Here is a 17,092-nt window from a genome sequence, read left to right on the forward strand (position 1 = left end):
GTTATCTGCTGCTACGGTCGCAGGTTCGAATCCTGCTTCGGGCGTGGCTGTGTGTTATTTCCTTAGGTTAGTTCGGTTTAAGTAGTTCTAAGTCCAGAGGACTGATGATGGTTCAAATGGCTCTGAGCACTATAGGACTTAACATCTGAGCTCATCAGTCCCGTAGAACTTAGAACTACTTAAACCTAAGTAATCTAAGGACATCACACACATCCATGCCCGAGGTAGGATTCGAACCTCCGACCGTAGCGGTCTGTAGCGCCTAGAACCGTTCAGACACTCTGGCCGGCGGGACTGATGACCTCAGATGTTAAGTCCCATAGTGCTTAGAGCCATTTCAACCATTTTTCACAGTTATCAGCCGCACTCTGCAGGGGCTATGAGGACACTTCTGCAGATTTTTTACTTGGAAGTATTTGATCACCCACCACACAGCTCGGAACTGGCTCCCCTCTAAGTTTATCACACTTCACATGAACCACTGGCTATGAACACTACGTTATGGCACAGTCAACAAGATGCAGATCAGAGTAGAAAATTGGCAGAACGCAGAGGCGGCTGCCTTCTATGAAGAGGGTATTGGAAACTTGGTACAATGTCTTAATCAAAACGGAGACTAATTAGAGAAGTAGCTGGAATGTGCAGCTGACTATTGTGAACAAAAAATTTATGGTTTTCACAGTGGTTCCCATTTAGTGACCTATGGAAATACAGCATATCTTACGCTTTAAGATTTTGTTACAACATATTGTCTATCACTATTACAAATCGCTTCGCACTACGTCACTAAACATCAGCATGTCAGATATAAAAGTACTGTGTACAAATACACATATAACTGTGTTGTGCCCAATACAAGTGTTCATGGTCGAATATTCGTCCAATAGGTGGCACTGTGGTGATTGACTGTACTATCGTCTTGTATATAGCATAAAACACAGACACATGATTCCATATAATTGTTAATAGATTATTAAAGACCATTTTATTTGCATTATTATACAGTCAAAATCAGAGATTTATAGAAATTTTAAATATAATTAATGCATGTATCTTTGATAATTTCGCAGCATAAAATATGTATGAGATACGTTACAAACCTAGACGTAGGACGAAATCTGCGATGTAGATGAACATTATAATTTCATGGTTAAAATTATTTAAGATGGTTATTTTTTACGGTGATCTGTTTATAATACTGCGAGTGAATCACTGTGTGTAAAATACAAAACTACGATGAAAAATTCGAAACTTAACTATGGACTTTCAGATGAAAATTATAAACATGACATAGAGCACTTCAGAATACCGACATCATGCCTCGAGAATTTCTTTTTAAATTATTGTCCAAAATTAGCACACTGCTAGCCTGATTCTTGTTCCCTAACCTATGTCATACGTATTTCATACTATGAAATCATCACTTATGTTTATCCTTTTGCAGCCCGATGGTGATAGCATTTCTCTGTCGCGACGAATCAACCCACAAAACGCTCTAAGTTTTTTAGTTTAAGCGCTGGCAGCAGTACAACACTCCACTTACTCCGAAAACATTTGTAAAACTAACACGCAAATTTACTTAAAAATATTAGATAATAAAACCCACTGCTGGATAAGAAAAGCGGAACACACACGGAAGATATGGTCGGATGTCAAAGTAATTACTCTTTCTGCGGGTGTGTACATGATTTGAGCTGCGGTTCTCTGTGACTGATAGGACAGTCATCAGGCTGCATTGGTGTTGTTCGTATTCAGCATTGTTATCAGGCCTGGCAGGGCACATAAGAAAGGTGAACAGCGTCGTATGTTGAGTGCTCATTCTGAAGGATATGGAGATAGGGGTTGCGCAAGGTAGCATATTAGGACTAATACTGTTCCTGACATACATCAATGACTTTCCCAATAGTGTTACTCATGACGAGAAAAGTATCTTCGTTGATGACAGCAATATTATAGTCACTGAGAAAACAAGAGAACTCCTTGCAGAGAAAGCAAATGAAACTCTAAGGAAGTTTAGGATTGGTCAGTAAGCAATAAAGCGACATTGAACACAAAGAAACTAATGACATGAATTTCAGTCTGAAGAGGGAAAATGACAATGTTAAATTAAATGTAGATGGCATCTCTATAGACTCCGTAACAAATACTAAATTTTTATGAATGAATATTGATCCTCAATTGTAATAGGTGTGAACACACAAAGGTACTTGTAACCAGAATGTCATCAGCATGTTCTGCACTTAGAATCCTATCATCAGTGTGCAACATACGGTTTCTTTTAGTTACATACTATTCCTATGTACACTCAATTCTTAGCTATGCCATTTTTTTTGGGGGGGGAGGGGCGGGCGGGGGGGGGGGGGGTGACAAATGCACAAAATATAAACACAATTTTCTAACTCCAGAAAAAAGCCATAAGAATAATAACCAAAAACAGTAGTCGAGTTCATAGTAAAGATCTGTGCAAGACACTCGGGATTTTAACTCCTCTGTGTGAATACATTTAACAGTCAGTTGTACACATCAAAAATACACTCCTGGAAATTGAAATAAGAACACCGTGAATTCATTGTCCCAGGAAGGGGAAACTTTATTGACACATTCCTGGGGTCAGATACATCACATGATCACACTGACAGAACCACAGGCACATAGACACAGGCAACAGAGCATGCACAATGTCGGCACTAGTACAGTGTATATCCACCTTTCGCAGCAATGCAGGCTGCTATTCTCCCATGGAGACGATCGTAGAGATGCTGGATGTAGTCCTGTGGAACGGCTTGCCATGCCATTTCCACCTGGCGCCTCAGTTGGACTAGCGTTCGTGCTGGACGTGCAGACCGCGTGAGACGACGCTTCATCCAGTCCCAAACATGCTCAATGGGGGACAGATCCGGAGATCTTGCTGGCCAGGGTAGTTGACGTACACCTTCTAGAGCACGTTGGGTGGCACGGGATACATGCGGACGTGCATTGTCTTGTTGGAACAGCAAGTTCCCTTGCCGGTCTAGGAATGGTAGAACGATGGGTTCGATGACGGTTTGGATGTACCGTGCACTGTTCAGTGTCCCCTCGACGATCACCAGTGGTGTACGGCCAGTGTAGGAGATCGCTCCCCACACCATGATGCCGGGTGTTGGCCCTGTGTGCCTCGGTCGTATGCAGTCCTGATTGTGGCGCTCACCTGCACGGCGCCAAACACGCATACGATCATCATTGGCATGAAGGCAGAAGCGACTCTCATCGCTGAAGACGACACGTCTCCATTCGTCCCTCCATTCACGCCTGTCGCGACACCACTGGAGGCGGGCTGCACGATGTTGGGGAGTGAGCGGGAGACGGCCTAACGGTGTGCGGGACCGTAGCCCAGCTTCATGGAGACGGTTGCGAATGGTCCTCGCCGATACCCCAGGAGCAACAAGTGTCCCTAATTTGCTGGGAAGTGGCGGTGCGGTCCCCTACGGCACTGCGTAGGATCCTACTGTCTTGGCGTGCATCCGTGCGTCGCTGTGGTCCGGTCCCAGCTCGACGGGCACGTGCACCTTCCGCCGACCACTGGCGACAACATCGATGTACTGTGGAGACCTCACGCCCCACGTGTTGAGCAATTCGGCGGTACGTCCACCCGGCCTCCCGCATGCCCACTATACGCCCTCGCTCAAAGTCCGACAACTGCACATAAGGTTCACGTCCACGCTGTCGCGGCATGCTACCAGTGTTAAAGACTGCGATGGAGCTCCGTATGCCACGGCAAACTGGCTGACACTGACGGCGGCGGTGCACAAATGCTGCGCAGCTAGCGCCATTCGACGGCCAACACCGCGGTTCCTGGTGTGTCCGCTGTGCCGTGCGTGTGATCATTGCTTGTACAGCCCTCTCGCAGTGTCCGGAGCAAGTATGGTGGGTCTGACACACCGGTGTCAATGTGTTCTTTTTTCGATTTCCAGGAGTGTAACATTAGTAATTAGTAATTATTGCACAAACAGCTCTGTCCATGACCATGGAACAAGAGATAGACTCAACTTACATTTACCAAGAGAAAATAAACATAAAACTGAAAACAGCATTTTCTACGAAAGAATGAAACTGTACAATAAATTACCAAGAGATATTAAAGAAATTGCAAAAATACACTTATTTAAAAGGCAACTAAAAAGTACCTGTTATGCAATACATTTTATACACTGATGGATTACTTAGACGAAACAGAGTAGGGGTTTGGTAAAAAATATTATACAATTAAATAATAATAATGATTATAAAACATCCAGTATTCCACATAACACCTTCACACTAAGTTTTTGTCCTTTTTTCTCCTTTTATAGAAAAACTTACCCTCAAGCTATGCATAGCGCAGTGCTGACACCTCTTCCTCTTTCTGAGGTCAATATCTCACTCATTATAAAGGGATGTTGACTTAGTTTTTCAGGATAGCAAACGGAAAGTTGCGGTACAGAAAATGGCCTAGATATCACCGGTGTGTGTGTGTGTTTGTGTGTGTAGTGCGTGAAGTGTTATCAAACAATGTATGCATAGTGTGTGCAGTGACTGATAGTGAGATACGAGTGAACTGTGTGGCTTTACATTATTCAATAAGTTATTTGTAAAGGAATTATTGTTTCCGAGGAATAAATCTAGTGATGGTCTGTAAATGCATGTGTATACGAATTAGTTTATTTTAAATTGGTCTAAACTTGTAAAAACTTTGACATGTCCTATATCCTTGTAAAGAGAGATCTACGGATGAATAAAGCTACTGCTACTGCTGCTGCTGCTACTACTACTACTCTTGTGACACACCGTTATTAACACCTGATAGAGCTCTAATAGGGACCTCACTGTGGGACTCGATTTGGCCTGCTGGTCAGATTGTGAAATATCGCGATTTGTAGGGCATTCGAATCTGACAGTGGCCCTTTGATAAACTGTATGGGATCATGAAGGCTGGCACACTTGTCATCAATATTCTCGTCAGCCATGTCTGATCACAAAAAATGAGGATCGCGGTATTATACACCGAGCAGACCTTAGCCCCTTCACATCTGCGTCTTCCGTTCGTGAACAAGTTACGGATTCGCTGCAACATTTAGTGTAATATCGCCCAATTTTTGGAGACTAACAGTAGCACAGCTACGTTTATAGCGGTGCCTTGACTGGGAAGCATGGACTACTGACGAATGGGACCAAATGAATCGATGAATCCTGACTCTTTACTATCCTGCTTCTACATCTTATGAGTACTGGTGGCGATCTGGCGTTCCCGTTCTTCAATGTACTGGTCAGATGGTGTGGGCAGCAGTCGAGTATAGCTTCAGATCGGCAGGTAGTCGTTGACGAAACTTTAACTGCAAAACCTTAGGTCACGGACAGTCTGGAGCCACACGTGTTTCGTGGAGCCATTTTTCTACACGACAATGGCACGTATCTCCATGAGATATCTGCATGATGTTCAGGTACTCCATTAGCCAGCAAGATCATGAAATCAGTCCCTAAGAGATGTGTGGGACGACCTCGAACGTCTATCCCACTGCCTTAGACATAGCATCGAGACCCAGTACAATAGCTGTGGGTCAATTTGCCTCAGGAGGGGACATTCTTTAGTCATCAGTTTTCCGAGTGGTTTTTGTACTGCCCGCCCCGCCACGGAGGATGCAATGTCTCTACAACATCCTTTCCCTACCGAATGAGTGCATGCCTTCAGACCACGTGGTGCAATGTCATAATGACAGGTGGTTCATACTGCCTAGTTCTTTGCAAATTTGACATAATACTTTAATGTGCCACGCGGGATTAGCCGAGCGGTCTAGGGCGCTGCAGGCATTCACTGTGCGGCTGGCCCCGGCGGAGGTTCGAGTCCTCCTTCGGGCATGGGTGTGTGTGTTTGTCCTTAGGATAATTTAGGTTAAGTAGTGTGTAAGCTTAGGGACTGATGACCTTAGCAGGTAAGTCCCATAAGATGTCACACACATTTGAACATTTTGAACTTTAATGTGAAATAACATCACGTAGCATCTCAATTTTAACTTTAAAGTAGAGGCAATACAAGTCTTAAGGGGAGCCAGGTCATTAACATCATACCATAGATTATATGCAAACAACTATCATCAGTACTATGGACAAATTTCATCAGATGCTGATCGTGGATTCTGGAATGGTAGATGTTTTCTGATTTCAACTTTATCACAACGCAACTGAAGACACGCATTATGGGCTCAATTCATTTACGTAATTACCAATTACTTATTACGAAAAATTCCTTTACAAAGTAAATAGGAAGCCACTCTCACAATGTAAGAAGTATTAGCAGCCAGAGGGATTTCCTCACTCTCTGTAACAGCTATTTAAAGTTGTAACCGCCACACTATACTTTGTTTCACTATGGAATTTAGCTCAACTTCCCCCTCCCCTTCTTTAAAAGTCTACGTATAATTAAATCTATGTCCACACAAGCTCTTATCCAACTTAATCTCGTATGCTGAGTTTTGACTAATCAGCACCTAATATTAATTGAACTGTAACTGATATGAATGCGACTTGTCTTTATGTTAAATGCGCAACTAAAGAATTGTCAAACCATAATCAAAATTTGCACCTATGTCGCGTCTTGACAACAATATTGCACTTTCTCGAAAGCACAACAGCAAACAGCAAGCAGGCAGCGGCTAAGCTAGATCTCTATTTCTAAATACATATTCGAGCATTTCCATGTGGTAATGCGTAATGACAAATCGTGGGATAGGGATAGTAACTGTTCCTATGAAATAATATGCCAAGACAACGATTTCAGAAAGAAGTATATATTCAAAAAGACAGAGTAATACTTTGCGTGATCTTCACACATAATATAGGTCTGAGTAGTACTATGCTTAACAAAGTAAACAATAATTTAAAGAGAGTAGAATGTTAACAGAGAATTTACATAAAAATCAGACAGCTTAATCAATTAATATGTTAATGAACGACTCAGGGAAGTGTGGTGGTCTTCCTCTCAACTCTGAGCAAGTTAACTAGCAGACAGTAATCACTCCTAGCTGCGCAGGGCTGCAGTCTTACCTCAAACTCCTTCTCTTCCAAACATCACATTATTCAAAATTTATATTCCCTGCAATTTGTATCATATCCACCTTATTCATCCTTGCTGTCCTTACAATATCCTTTATGTAACAGATACAATCACAAGTCAACACAGCACTCCTATATACGTCCATCACCTACCACACTTCAAGTAACAATGTATCAGACTGTGCAGAGGCAAAGACTGTACCACGACAAGGTGGTGGTGGTGGTGATTAGTGTTTAACGTCCCGTCGACAACGAGGTCATTAGAGACGGAGCGCAAACTCGGGTTACGGAAGGATGTGGAAGGAAATCGGCCGTGCCCTTTCAAAGGAACCATCTCGGCATTTGCCTGAAACGATTTAGGGAAATCACGGAAAACCTAAATCAGGATGGCCGGAGACGGGATTGAACCGTCGTCCTCCCGAATGCGGTCCAGTGTGCTAACCACTGCACCACCTCGCTCGGTACCACGACAAGACTAAAGATTGTTTAACACTATGATAACTTGCTCTCTTTCTCTAATGCGCACATCGATGACATACAAAAATCAAATGACATGACCATCTTACAAACTCTGTGCTCAAATTACCTGTTACCTAACAGAAATCAAAACAGGAACCAGCAAATGTAAAACATCAGAAATAAAGCAACGAATCAGGCAAGTACGGTAATTCCCAACCGTCCTTTTCAATGTATATTTCGACTAATTTACAGCAACGAGACTAACGTTGGTTAAACATTTTATATCTACACTCATGAACTTGACTTTTTACTAGAGAATCAGTGATTATTCAAACAGGAAAGCTTTGCAGAAAAGCTTTCTTAAGTTGAATGGTACAGCTTAAGTGTTCAGTACGAATATTTCTGTTAGTGAGATAAAGAGGTTGTTTTAAGTCCTGAACCACTACATGTTGAAATATAGCGAAATGAAAAGCCCATGGAACCATTTCACAATCTTCTGATACATCTTCTATGAAACCACCAAACGAATAGAGAATAAACTGAATGTTATCAGTTATTTCTGCCAATATCTCTATGAACACTGGGATCAAACTTCACCAAGGAACTGTGATGAAACGTTACAAAGTAATGACATCTGCTTTTTTATGTGTTAGTGAATATGTAGTTTAACGAAAAAACACAGGAACAAAGAATAGGGCCTGCCTCTATGGCCGATCGGTTCTACTCGCTTCAGTCCGGAACCGCGCTGCTGCTATGGTCGCTGGTTCGAGTCCTGCCTCGGGCATGGATGTGTGTCATGTCCTTAGGTTAGGTTTCAGTAGTCCCATAGTGCTTAGAGCCATTTGAACCGTTGTTGAACAAAGAAAATCCCGCGAAAAGCGATTTTTGTACTATGTAGTCGAACAGTTTAACAGGGAGAGAAAAGAAGATTTTCATACAAGATAAAAAAATTCACAATTTTGATGAAATACACTGTGTGATCAAAGGTATCCGTACACCTACAAAAATATACGTTTTTCATGTTAGGTGCACTTTGCTGCCACCTACTGCTTATGTGCATTATGCTGCCACCTACTGCCAGGTACTCCGTATCAGCGCCCTCAGAAGTCATTAGACATCGTGAGAGAGCAGAATGGGGCGCTCCGCGGAACTCACGGACTTCGAACGTGGTCAGGTGATTGGGTGTCACTTGTGTCATTCGTCTCTACGCCAGATTTCCACACTCCTAAACATCCCTAGGTCCACTATTTCCGATGTAACAGTGAAGTGGAAACGTGAAGGGACACGTACAGCACAAAAGAGTACAGGCCGACCTTGTCTGTTAACTGACAGAGAGCGCCGACAGTTGAAGAGGGTCGTAATGTGTGGTAGGCAGACATCTATCCAGACTATCGCACAGGAATTCAAACTGTATCAGGATCCACTGCAAGTACTATGTCAGTTAGGCGTGAGGTCAGAAAACGAATTTCTTGGTCGAGGGGCTGCTCATAAGCCACACACCACGCCGGTAAATGCCAAACGACGCGTCGCTTGGTGTAAGGAACATACAAACAATGGACGATTGAACAGTGGAAAAACGTTTTGTGGAGTGACGAATCACGATACACAATATGGCGATCCGATGGAAGAGTGTGGGTATGGTGAATGCCGCGTGAAAGCCATCTACCAGCGTGTGTAGTGCGAACAGTAAAATTCGGAGGCGGTGATGTTATGGTGTGGTCGTACTTTTCATGGGGGGGGGGGGGGGGGAGGGCTTGCACCCCTTATTGTTTTGCGTGGCAGTATTACAACACAGACCTACATGGGTGTTTTAAGCACATTCTTCCTTCGCACTGTAGAAGAGCAATTCGAGGATGGCGATTGCATCTTTCAGCACGATCGAGCACCTGTTCATAACGCACGGCCTACAGCGGAGAGGTTACACGACAACAACATCCCTGTAACGGATTGGCCTGCACAGAGTCCTGACCTGAATCCTATAGAAAACCTCTGGGATGCTTTGGAACGTCGACTTCACGCCAGGCCTCTCCGACCGACATCGATACCTTTCCTTAGTGCAGCATTCCCTGCAGAAAGGGCTGCCATTGCCCAAGAAACCTTCAAGCACCTGATTGAATGTGAGCCTGCGAGAGTGGAAGCTGTCATCAAGGCTAATGGTGGGTCAACACCATATCAAATTCCAGCAGTACCGATGGAGGCCACCATGAACTTGTAAGTTATTTTCAGCGAGATGTCTCAGATACTTTTGATGACATAGTGTAGCAAACCAGTATCACAGACGCAAGAAGTAACAAGCAGATCCAAATGCAAAACAAAAATAACTAAAATCATGAATCAAGATGAACTAAAAAGATATCGAATCTTGAGAAAACCACCTAAGGAGAGACGTCAAGACAAGTTGTGAAGTGATGTTGCCGATGGACTTCTCCACAGTTGCTCTTAGATGTGTGCCAAAGTTTTCATCTCAATACTAGTTCCAGGAGGAACACACAATCGCGCTGTCCGCCGTACGTGTTCTCTCCTCCGTGGTTGTTTAATAAATGTAATGAATGACCCTCCTAACGTTGATTTACTTCAGTTTGCTTTTAACAAATTTTGCCGATCGAAGCTCTCCCCACGTTCATCGCTCTACCATTTTCAAGTAAGGATTCCAAGTGAGAAATTGAGAGCAACAACATTAAGAACACGTTACAATCTAGTCTGGCACAAAAGAAGCTGACTGTAAAACTACAGGTTGAATTCTCACCAACTAAGATTATATTGAGACCTTCGCCCTTCTGAGTAAGCGAAAACTTCAATTTTTTTTATTTCGTTGAGCCGAGGCGTAGTACTTTCTTAAAGAGTTAAAAAAAAAAAATACTCACCAAGTCTCCAGTATGGCCATTTTAGAATTCTTCAAACGGACAGAGTTACATGAAGAGCAGAGAAATGATACGTGTAGTTTGTTCACCACGTGTCTCTTCAAGGCTGTTGGTGGACGCCAGAAACTGCGCTTACTTGTTACGAAAGATGTCAGACAACCCTCCGTATCGGAGCTCCCTTTTCAGGGGTTTAGGCTAAATGTTGACGATGAATAATGACAATGCTCCAAGGATGTTTCCTGATAAGTACATCAAGCAATGTACCACTCGTGATACATCGAAGAACGTTCACGCAGAGGGAGTTGGCGCAGTGGTTCGCACATTGCACGTGTATTCATGAAGATGACGGTACAAATCAGTGTCCTGCCATTCAGATTCAGATTTTCGATGATTCCCAAAATCGTTCCTAGCAAATACCGGGATGGCTCCTTTGAAAGGACACGGCCATTTTCCTTCTCTGTCCTTGAAACATTCCAAACTTGTGCTCCACCTCTAATGATCGGAACCATAATCTTCTTCCACTTCAAAAAAGTTGCAAAATAATAGCTGGTCCAAGCTCGACCCAAAAGACATGGCAGGGCCAAGCGATCTTTTGAACAGGGGGGGGGGGGGGGGTGGTTGTCTACCAACAAATAAAAATACGTTCAGAAAACTGACTTGAAGCGCTTATTATCTTATTACTTCGACATGAATCAAGCAATGAAATGGACAGTCTTTAAAGCAACGGTGCATCGATGTACATGTATATGTTCTCTTGCACAACGTGGATCTGATCATTCTTTAGTTAACATGTAAGAAATGTTTGATTATCCAATTTAACTAATCTTTGATAATTTCCCTGTGTAAAACTGATAATGCAGTAAACATAACGAAAAGAATAAAATGCCCATAATTAGTTTCCCGTGTGACATGTGGAACTTCACACCACTCTACTGCTCAGCGTGTCCGTCGATGGGACTCAGCCAGCCCCAGAAAATGCCAGTGTACCTCATTTTGGTATGGAGGCTATGACGTGTCAGGATGACAGCGACGATAGAAGCCACAATATGGACGATAGCGTAATCATTATTTTTATAAGAGATGACACGGAATGAAAAACACGTCATGCTTAACTATGGAAACGTAAGAACCACAGTATGTCATTAATTGTGTGCATTTATTAGTAACGGCTTATGTGTTGACACAAAATCTCTAGAAATGCACCAGCTGCTGTGACCGAGTGGTTCTAAGCGCTTCAGTCCATAACCGCGATGCTGCTACGGTCGCAGGTTCGAATCCTGCCTCGGGCATGGATGTGTATGATGTCCTTAGGTTAGGTAGGTTTAGTTAGTTCTAAGTCTAGGGGACTGATGACCTCAGATGTTAATTCCAATCGTGCTTAGAGCCATTTGAATAATTTGAATCTAGCAATGCATTAGATGCTCTAAGGCGAATATTGCAGGCTAGCACCCTAGCATACTTCTGAACTGCATGAACTGCAGACTGTTCTTAAAAGCTGCACGGCGTGATCCCCGGAAGGCGAGATACTTTCAGTTTTGTACCGCCGTATTACTCCATCCCGTCTAGTGTTGACGTTCTGGATTCCACTGGCGGGGTGATGCCACACGGGAAGATCCAGTCACGACAGATGCTCTGGTTTTCAGTGCACCTCGTGTCCTCACCATTGCGTGTTTTGTCACAATATTTGCCAATATATACTTTTGTATGTATACGTTATAGTTCAGAATTTTCTTTTGTCAATCTATAACATCCATTCATGTATGCACATGGGTTTAGTTTCAATGTGAATCACATGATAATGAAGATCCTAATTCTTAGTTTTTAACATCATGATCGTAATCATCATAGGATGGAGGGAGCAAAAATAAAGGGGAATTTATTGTTGCTGTAAGGTAATATTACAGAAATTATTCTAAACCTTTAGAACATTTTGAATTAACCATCGACTTTGGTTATATTTACTAGCAATTATTGATTTGATAATATATGTTGCAGTAGCTGATCTGCACAGTTGGCGTGTTCGGGGATGTATGGGAAAATAAGGAAACGAACGATATATGAGTCCAGATCAATAATATGATAACCCACCACCAGCATTTAGATTTTGGGTGGTATTCAGCAACTGTTTACTCGAATAACTGACACAGAACAGTATGTATACAATTCTTAAAAACTTTACTCTCCATTGGTTGTTTTTTTTAAGACAGCGAGGAAATGTAATTACATTGAGGAAGGAAACAGGCCAAACAGCCAGTAAGTGACATGATTCCAGAAATATTAAAATGAATGGTAAGAATTTGTTTATGTTGAATAGGGGAAGAATTTTCAAATCTAAAGTTTCAAGCATTAGCAGAATTTAGCTCCAATTACAAATTTCTGTAATGAATACTAACGACTGCTGGCAAACCGCACTGAAATGAAAGATTGAATTGCTGACATTGGCAACGTGCGCTGAATCACGATAATCTCAATTTGAGTGCTTTACATTTTCGGTCACATACGCAAATCGGCCAGCGTTCAATCTGTCTGCAGTTTTCCAACCGTCCTACAACTAGATGTGCCCTGTGGAAGACACCACGACGCGATGCTGTCAGGTGTGCGAATGCTCTCTCTCTCACCACCAAGTACTCCCCTCTTCGTTTGCACCTAATTTACCGAACTGTTATATTTCCCTGCACTATTTCTTACATGTGTCGCAGAAAAGTCTGCAATTATATTTCATCACGACCTCCTCAGGATAAAACCTCTACACTTTTATGACGCGATTGAGCTGTTTCATGCTGACGGAGCCCGCAGTCAAAGCCTTACTGATTGACCGTGACGCAAGCAATCGCTTTCACTGACATTTATTCCACACATACTATTTCATGCAAACTAACTGTGTTCTGATTAAAGAAAGCTAATATGGTTTCTCAAGATCATTTAAACAAGTCGTAATGAGAAAAAGGAGAATAAGGTCAATTATATCCATTGCGGGAGTCGATTTTTCCTTGTACGGCTGTTTTTACTGATGTCTATAGCATAGATCCTATTCGGTTGAGAACCGAGACTCAAACCTCGTTCCTGCCTCCGTGATTCACATTTTCCGTTACTTTCCTAAATCACTTTGCTGTCAAAGCCTCGTGGGATGCTACAACGACCAATTCCTGGTTTCGTCCTCTTCTTTTACGTTATCTGAGACGCGGTTCAGTGACTGGTATCGACGTCGTGGACAATAAGGTAAGTAAAGATTGTACTGTCGATGGTTTGAAGTTGCGCTAGGAGTACAGTTATCTAAATAGAACAAATACTCTACTTCTGATTCAGCTAAGAGTAGCCGTTTCCTCGTTGTATAGTCTAGCAGCCGGGAACGTTAAGCAACCAGCTCTCTTTCCACTTTCGATTAAACACTGTTGATTAAAATTTTACCACTAACAGAATTGAAACTGCCGTTCCCATCGCTGCTATTCATTAACGACCTTGACTTCGGTGGCCTACTGCAGTAAAAAGAGTACTGGTCTGTCCTTTCGTCTTACTTCCGTGTGAGTGTCTTTAGCCAGTATCACATTACGGTTGTCTAAATCGGCGGTAAAAAAATCAAGAAGTATTTCAGCAGTGAACATGCAGTCGAGCACGCCTTCAGTTAAGCGTGCGGGGATCCGGTAATGCGTTCTATGGCTGCCAATCCTTATAATAATTGGCAAATGGTGGACAAATAATGAAAGTTACACATCACACAAATACGGAAAACACAATATTTAGATGATTTAGAGACATATAGTGTTCGCGGTACTGCTTCCTACTGTAGTTTATCGTGACCATGTGCTCCCTGGAATATTGATTATCTGGAGAAAGAATAGTGTACCAACAATATTGCGCTTCGTTACTGAAATTAAAAGTCGCTTGTGGGAAAGCACTGTCACCAATATGAGCCCGAGGCTATTAATCGTCGGTGGGAGGCCAATCGTCCACAGGAAAACTGCGTATTTGGAGAAACAGAGAACAGACAACGGGAAGTTTTAGCTAGACGTCAGCCGTCAGGCATGACGCATTTGGTACATCGCTGCCTCCAAACGGCAAGTTCTCGCGATCAATCTTCGGTGTGCCACACATCTTTTACTTTTCATAAGCGATTAACGCAACGTACACTTCGTGCCGTAGACTGACACGGATTTTTCAGGCCACTTCCAAGGGCCTCACAGCGGGTGCAAACCAAGCTCGAGGCTAAGTCGTTGGCCGAGAATGCAGTAGTGATTTAACCTGTAAGCAACTCGAATTTCAATAGCTCTAATCGAAACCGACAGACAGTATCCACACCCAGAAAAGCGCAGATATTAGTAGAATTCAAGAACCGACATGGATGGGACTCACTAACGAGGTACCAACGATTAATTCTCTTTTGGGGTCGACCGTTTGCTTCCTGTACACAGCTGCCACCCATATGTGTGTTGGCAAGTTCTGTCCACAGGTAACCTGCGTATCTGGAGAAACGGAGAACAGACAACGGGAAGTTTTAGCTAGACGTCAGCCGTCAGCATTGAAACAGAGGATGACACGCGTAAAGCTGAAATACTAAACACCTTTTTCCAATATATATATATATATATATATATATATATATATATATATATATATATATAATGCTGGAGATAACGTCTTGGACCTACTGATAACAAACAGACCCGAACTTTTCGACTCTGTATATGCAGAACAGGGAATCAGTGATCATAAGGCCTTTGCAGCATCCCTGAATATGGAAGTTAATAGGAATATAAAAAAAGGGAGGAAGGTTTATCTGTTTAGCAAGAGTAATAGAAGGCAGATTTCTGACTACCTAACGGATCAAAACGAAAATTTCTGTTCCGACACTGACAATGTTGAGTATTTACGAAAAAAGTTCAAGGCAATCGTAAAATGCGTTTTAGACAGGTACGTGCCGAGTAAAACCGTGAGGGACGGGAAAAACCCACCGTGGTACAACAACAAAGTTAGAAAACTACTGCGAAAGCAAAGAGAGCTTCACTCCAAGTTTAAACGCAGCCAAAACCTCTCAGACAAACAGAAGCTAAACGATGTCAAAGTTAGCATAAGGAGGGCTATGCGTGAAGCGTTCAGTGAATTCGAAAGTAAAATTCTATGTACCGACTTGACAGAAAATCCTAGGAAGTTCTGGACTTACGTTAAATCAGTAAGTGGCTCGAAACAGCATATCCAGACGCTCCGGGATGATGATGGCATTGAAACAGAGGATGACACGCATAAAGCTGAAATACTAAACACCTTTCTCCAAAGCTGTTTCACAGAGGAAGACCGCACTGCAGTTCCTTCTCTAAATCCTCGCACAAACGAAAAAATGGCTGACATCGAAATAAGTGTCCAAGGAATAGAAAAGCAACTGGAATCACTCAACAGAGGAAAGTCCACTGGACCTGACGGGATACCAATTCGATTCTACACAGAGTAAGCGAAAGAACTTGCCCCCCTTCTAACAGCGGGTACCGCAAGTCTCTAGAGGAACGGAAGGTTCCAAATGATTGGAAAAGAGCACAGGTAGTCCCAGTCTTCAAGAAGGGTCGTCGAGCAGATGCGCAAAACTATAGACCTATATCTCTGACGTCGATCTGTTGTAGAACCTTAGAACATGTTTTTTGCTCGAGTATCATTTCGTTTTTGGAAACCCAGAATCTACTATGTAGGAATCAACATGGATTCCGGAAACAGCGATCGTGTGAGACCCAACTCGCTTTATTTGTTCATGAGACCCAGAAAATATTAGATACAGGCTCCCAGGTAGATGCTATTTTTCTTGACTTCCGGAAGGCGTTCGATACAGTTCCGCACTGTCGCCTGACAAACAAAGTAAGAGCCTACGGAATATCAGATCAGCTGTGTGGCTGGATTGAAGAGTTTTTAGCAAACAGAACACAGCATGTTGTTATCAATGGAGAGACGTCTACAGACGTTAAAGTAACCTCTGGCGTGCCACAGGGGAGTGTTATGGGACCATTGCTTTTCACAATATATATAAATGACCTAGTAGACAGTGTCGGAAGTTACATGCGGCTTTTCGCGGATGACGCTGTAGTATACAGAGAAGTTGCAGCATTAGAAAATTGAAGCGAAATGCAGGAAGATCTGCAGCGGATAGGCACTTGGTGCAGGGTGTGGCAACTGACCCTTAAAATAGACAAATGTAATGTATTGCGAATACGTAGAAAGAAGGATTCTTTATTGTATGATTGTATGATAGCGGAACAAACACTGGTTGCAGTTACTTCTGTAAAATATCTGGGAGTATGCGTGCGGAACGATTTGAAGTGGAATGATCATATAAAATTAATTGTTGGTAAGGCGGGTACCAGGTTGAGATTCATTGGGAGAGTCCTTAGAAAATGTAGTCCATCAACAAAGGAGGTGGCTTACAAAATAGTCGTTCGACCTATACTTGAGTATTGCTCATCAGTGTGGGATCCGTACCAGATCGGGTTGACGGAGGAGATAGAGAAGATCCAAAGAAGAGCTGCGCGTTTCGTCACAGGGTTATTTGGTAAGCGTGATAGCGTTACGGAGATGTTTAACAAACTCAAGTGGCAGACTCTGCAAGAGAGGCGCTCTGCATCGCGGTGTAGCTTGCTCGCCAGGTTTCGAGAGGGTGCGTTTCTGGATGAGGTATCGAATTTATTGCTTCCCCCTACTTATACCTCCCGAAGAGATCACGAATGTAAAAT

The sequence above is a fragment of the Schistocerca serialis genome, chromosome 2 (assembly GCF_023864345.2).
Source record: "Schistocerca serialis cubense isolate TAMUIC-IGC-003099 chromosome 2, iqSchSeri2.2, whole genome shotgun sequence".
Lineage (NCBI taxonomy): Eukaryota > Metazoa > Arthropoda > Insecta > Orthoptera > Acrididae > Schistocerca > Schistocerca serialis.